The sequence below is a fragment of the Vombatus ursinus genome, unplaced genomic scaffold, assembly GCF_900497805.2.
Source record: "Vombatus ursinus unplaced genomic scaffold, bare-nosed wombat genome assembly UNPS02014837.1, whole genome shotgun sequence".
In the NCBI taxonomy this organism is placed as follows: Eukaryota; Metazoa; Chordata; class Mammalia; order Diprotodontia; family Vombatidae; genus Vombatus; species Vombatus ursinus.
This window is the reverse complement of record NW_020954615.1, coordinates 2,069,314-2,075,691: the sequence shown is the minus strand read 5'-3', so window position 1 is coordinate 2,075,691 and position 6,378 is coordinate 2,069,314.

The following is a 6,378-nucleotide window of genomic DNA, read 5'->3' as shown; positions in this document are numbered from 1 at the left end:
ATCTCTATTTCTTAATGGAGAAAGGAATAGCCCCAACATTATAACCAAGGCTTGATGCCCTTTTCCATTAAATGCCAGTGGTGCAGTGGATAAAGTGTAGGGCCTAGAGTCAGGAAGACTCATCCATTCAGTTTCAGACACTTCCTAGCTGTGTGACCTTGGGCAAGTCATTTAACTGTGTTTGCCTCAGTTTCCCCATCTATAAAATGAGTTCTAGAAGAAAATGACAAACCACTCCAGTATCTTTGCCAAGAAAACACCAAAAAGGGTCATGAAGAGTCAGATGCCACTGAGAAACAACTGAACAACAACAGAATATGAGATATAGATATATTCACATGTGTGTATGTATCAGATAATACAGATTGAAGGTATTCTTCCATTGGGAGTAAGGTAACTCAACTCAACCAAGAAAGTCCCTTATTTCACCTGAAAGGAAATTCCTAAAGTCTCAGTGTAACAAGTGGGAAATGGGGACATGATCAAAGTTCTACATGTTGGTTTCTTCCCAGAGTCTTTCTCCCTTCATGTGACCTGAGGAAAGGGTGCCGCTGCAAACCTTTTCCCTCAAAGCTGAAAGCTAGAAGAACCCAAAGGACTGAAGAGACCAAAGCTCTTCTCTCCTGTTCTAACTCTGTTTGCCTCCACCTTTGTGAAGGAGCAGGGTGATCTCCATCATGAGCAGACAGTCAGTCTCACTCCAGTGGGCTCTGAGGCTCCTGTTCATGAACTTCCCCAAAAGTACCAAACCCTTCTCTATCCCCACCCCATAAAAATACTATTAAAGAGGGGAAGAGAAGGCTATGCTCAGTCATTCCCTCCAAGACCAGCCCTGTGAAGGACTGGTGAAAGCAGAGAGTAGATTAGGCCAGGTGGAGTCAGATCAAGGGATGTTCTCCTTTCTTAGCTTCACCAATAGGCATGAGGGCCTCAGGTCAGACCAATACCACTAGCCTTCCACTGGGCTATGCCAAGTCCTGTACAAAGCATCTTTGCCACTGGGGTGGATGAAGGAAGGAGGAAACGTGTGGTTCTTGGCAGAGTTCAATCCTGCAAGGGCTTTCTTTGGTAAATTAGGTTGTTTTTTTTTTTTTAATTTGCTCAATTAATGGGGGATAGAAAGAAGAACAGAATGTATATATACAAATATATGTATACATACAAATATATGTATACATACATACATTGTCATTGTTCAGTAGTTTCAGTTGTGCCCAACTCTTTGTGACCCCATTTGAAGTTTTCTTGGCAAAGATACTGGAGTGGTTGGCTATTTCCTTCTCTAGTTTATTTTACAGGTGAAGAAACTGAGGCAAACAGAGTTAAGTGACTTGCCCAGGTCACACAGATACTAAGTATCTGAGACCAGATTTGAATTCAGGTCTTCCTCATTCCAGGAATTTGCTAGCCATAGTGTGTGTGTGTGTGTGTGTATGTGTGTATACACACATAAACTTATATACACATACATATACCATATGTATATATCATACATACATACATACACACACATTGACTCCAGGACTGACACTCTATCTAATGTACCACCTAGCTGCTCCATTGGCCATGTTTGAAAATGCATGGCTCTTAACTGAATTTTAATTTCATAGCTGTGAGGAAGGCTTACAAACATTTGTTGGTGAGAAAAGTAAAATTGTTGTACTTTGAAAATTTGAAGGAAGATTAGACATAGCTTTCTCTATAAGTGCACACTTCTCAATGTGTATTTATGCAACAATGAATATGAGTATGGGTAAGTGCGTGCATATATATGTATGTGTGTAAACACACACACATGCACACACATTGTGTCAAGCAAATTTCTGGATTTCTGGCTTAGGACTCTTGCTAACACTGTGATAAGAGAAGGACTGTGATGGGAAAGAAACTGAGGCTCTTGGTACTCCTGTGAGAAGAGGGCACTGCCTCCATCACACCAACTGCACATCAAGCTTGGGACATAAACTTCAAGGTCCAGTTCTGACCAGTTAGTGCCCCAACCTCCGTGATAGAGAATCCTTATCTTGACCCTTTGGAGGTGTATACCTGGATCTTACCCTCTTACTTCCTATGGAATTCCATGGTGCCCATCCTCCTTGTGCATTCACATTCCATATAAGGTTGTGGAAGCTGGTGCTCTGGGCTCTGACTTTTAATGCAGATGAGCCTGCATTCTGAGCATAAATAAAACCTTCAGATAACTAGCTCTGTGTCATTGATGTGGTGATTGGTGGCAGCAGCTAATCAATGGACCCATTAGATAATTTTTATCATAACTGTAGATGTATATCTCTGTATATATGTGTATATGTATACATCTATGTGTGTATGTGTGTATGGCCCCATGGAGAAGGTGATGCTCAAGCTGTATTTTTTTAAGTTGTATTATAAAGGATGGTTAGGAATGCAAGATATTTTCCTCAACTCACAAGTCAAGGTGGGAAGTTGGAAAACTCCTCGCTTCCCCATTGCCACTTCCATGTTCTCCTTCTACCTCCATCAACTCTGTAACCTCTCCCTCTCTGAGGTTTGTGCAGCTGAGATCTACTATCTAATTAAAGTCCTGGTGGTTGTTGTCCACAGAGGTCCAGGTCACTCCTTCCTTCCTTGATAAGTTCACTACAATCTTTCTTTCCTCCTCAAATCTTGCTCTCGTACCGGGGGATTTCAACATACGTATTGATACTCCCTCAAAAACCTTCATCTCTGAGTCAACCTACTGATTTCCCACGACCTACTCTTCCACTCCACTTCAGCCACACACAAAGATGGTCCTACCTTTGACCTTGCTATCGCCCACTCATGTACCACATTCATGTTCATGAACTCTGAAATTCCCTTATCTGATCATAATCTATTAGCATTCCACCCTTTCCTCTGCCTTACAATACCAACCCTACTTGACATCCACACCATGACCTCCAATCCCTCATCCCTTTAAGTCTTCTCTCAGGCCGTCACCCCAGAACTAGCCAATCTCTCCTCATTTCCCCATCTTGACCCCTTGGTGAACAAGAGAGTTGAACCTCAGAAAGCACTGAGAGGCTCCCTGAGTAAAATTCTTCTTAGATCATTGTATTGCTGAGAGTAGCTTAATCATTCACAGTTGGTCATTGCACAACTTTGCTATTACTATGTACAGCGTTCTCCTGGTTCTCCTCATTTCACTTTGCATAAATTCATTGAAGTCTTTCCACATTTCTCTGAGAGTGTCATGCTCACCATTTCTTATAGCACAATAGTATTCCATCATAATCATAGACCACAATTTGTTCAGTCATTCCCCAATTGATGGACATCCTATCACTTTCCAACTCCTTGCCACTCACAAAAAGAGCTGAAATAAATATTTTTGTACATATAGGCCCCTCCTCCCCTCCTTTTTTATGTCTTTGGACTATAAACCTAATAGTGGTATTGCTGGATCAAAGGGTATGCATGATTATTTTTAAATGATATTTTTTTCCTCAGTTACATGTTAAGAAAATTTTTAGCATTCATTTTTACAAGATTTTGAGTTCCAAATCTTTCTCCCTCCCCTCCCCTCTTCTGAAAATGGCAGGCAGTTTGATATAGTTTATACATGCGCTATCGTGTAACACAGATTACATTATCATTCCAGGCAGCAAGGTGGCATAGTGGATATAATGCTAGACTTTGACTCAGGACGAACTAAATTTAAATCCTGCCCCAAAAACCTACTGAGTGACCCCAAGCAATTCTTTGAACTTTTCTCAGCTTCAGTCTCCTCCTCTGCAAAAGGGAGATAATAACAGCGTCCATCAAGGGTGGTTGTGAGGAACAAATGAGAATATATGAAAAACACTTGGCACGTGATAAAGCACTATACAAATGTCAGCCATTATAACTCCCAGTCCTCTCCTCCGGAGCCAAGAAGAGCAAAGTTAATCCCTCTTCCAAAAGAGTTGGCAAATGAAGGAGAGCTATCTTGAGCCCAAGTGTTCCCTTCACCAGGCTAAGTGATGAACAAAACATTTATAAAATACTTACTTAATAAAAAACCCAGTGCCAACCAATGGGGGTACAAATAACAAAGTAAGAGACTGTTCCTGCTCTCAGGGAGCTCACATCCTAATGGGTTGTTGTTGTTGCTGTTGTTATTATTGTTGTTCAGTAATTTTTCAGTCATGTGACTCTTCATGATCCCATTTGGGGTTTTCTTGGCAAAGATACTGGAGTGGTTTGTCATTTCCTCCTCTAGATCGTTTTACAGATGAGGAAACTGAGGCAAACAGGGTGAACCAGGGTCATACAGCTAGTATCTGAGGCCAGATTTTCACCCAAGTCTTCCTGACTACAGGCCAGGTGCTTTATCCACTGCACCATCTAGCTGCCCCCACATTGTAATAGGGGAGAGATCAAATATGGAAGGATTCAGCTGTAAGTCATAGGGAAAAGTCTCATGGTCCTTAGGGTACAGCAGCAAAACAGATGGTCATGGTTTTTCTTTAACGATATTTCCAATGACAAAATGATATCTAGTTCGTGATGGATAACCTTTTGACAGCACCAAGAACTTTGGTGGCAAGGATTTTCTTTTCTAGGTCTTCAGTAGCTGTGGCTGTAGCACCTATAGAAGCAGTTGCCAGGCTGCTGGCACCACCTCTGGCTGTTTTCCAGGATGATGGCTGAGGGCACTGAGCTGGTAGCATTGCTATTCCTAAGGCTCCTGGGTTCAGGGATCCTGGGCTCTCTCCAGGATCTGCTCCACATCCTGGAGTTCCTTCTGGGGGGCTCCCAGCAGCACACACAGCTCTAGCAGCCCCGGGGGCAGCAACAGGTGGGGCGACACCAAGCCTGGCTCTGCCATGTCCCTGAGAGGCGGGTGGACCGGGAGCAGGAGCAGGGGTAGCTCTGCAGACAAGACTCAGATAAGCCTGCACCCATGCTGGTATGCATGATTTTATAGCCCTTTGGGCATAGTTTCAAATTGCTCTACAGAATAGTGGAATCAGTTCACTCCACCAATAGTGTATTTGTGACCCAATTTTCCCACATTTCCTCAAATGTTTATAATTTTCCTTTTATGTCACATTAGCCAATCTGGAAGGTGTGGGGTGGCAGCTCAGAGTTGTTTTAATTGGCATGTCTCTGATCAGTAGTGATTTAGAGAATTTTTTCATATCACTATAGATAGCTTTGATTTCTTCATCTGAAAACTTCCTGTTCAGATGGAGCCAAGATGGCAAAGTAAAGGCAGGGACTCGCTTGAGCTCTCCCCCAAACTCCTCCAAATACCTTTAAAAATGACTATAAACGAGTTCTAGAGCAGCAGAACCCACAAAAAGATGGAGTGAAACAAATTTCCAACCCAAAACAGCTTGGAAGGTTGGCAGGAAAGGTCTGTTAGGTGAGAGAGGAGCGCAGTCCAGCGTAGGCTGCACCAGCACAGCCCCAAACCCCAGCAAACTAGGAGCAGGCCTTGGGGTGACTGAATCAGTGGCAGCGATGGCAGTTTACAGAACTCTCAGCCCACAGATGCCAATGACAACTTAGAAGGTCAGCAGGAAAGGTCTGTTACACCTGTGTGAGAGTGGCACTCAGTCCAGCACAGGCCACAGCAAAACAGGAACAGGCCTGGGGAGTGACTGAATCAGCAGTGACAGTGGCAGCAGGTGCTTCTAGAACTCCCAGCCCACAGACAGTAAAGAGGGTCAAACAACTGGTCAGAAAGAGATTCTAGGCATCTTTTCGCTAGCACCGAGGCAGAACTCTGTTGCTTTGCCCATACTCAGATCTGGGTCCCGGTCCTGGGTGGTAGTCCTGGGGAGAGGAGGAGCACTAGCATAGTAGAGCTTGCAGCCATAGTGGAAGGGGGACCCTCCTCACAGTTTCGGGGCAGAAAAGGCTGCTTGTAGTCACTCACAGACTGGGGCACAAGTCAGGAGAGTAGTAAACACACTGCTCCATATCACCTTGGAAGAACTAAAAACTTATAGGTCCCTAGAAGTATCTTTGAAAACACCTGCACAAAAACCCTGAAGCTTGGGACAGTGTGCCCTCCATCTTGGAAGTAGAACCCTACTTTAACAAAGAGTTAAAAATCAAGTAATAGACTGGACAAAACAATGGAAAAAACCCTTACTGTAGAAAGTTACTGTGGTGACAAGGAAGATCAAAACACTCACTCAGAAGAAGATAACAAAATCAAAGCTGCTGTATCCAAAGCCTCCAAGAAAAACATGAATTGGTCTCAAGCCATGGAAGAGCTCAAAAAGAATTTTGAAAATCAAGTAAGAGAGGGAGAGGAAAAATTGGGGAGACAAATAAGAGGGATGCAAGAAAATCATGAAAAATGAGTCAACAGTTTGGTAAAAGAAACACACACAAAAAAATACTGAAGAAAATAATATCTTA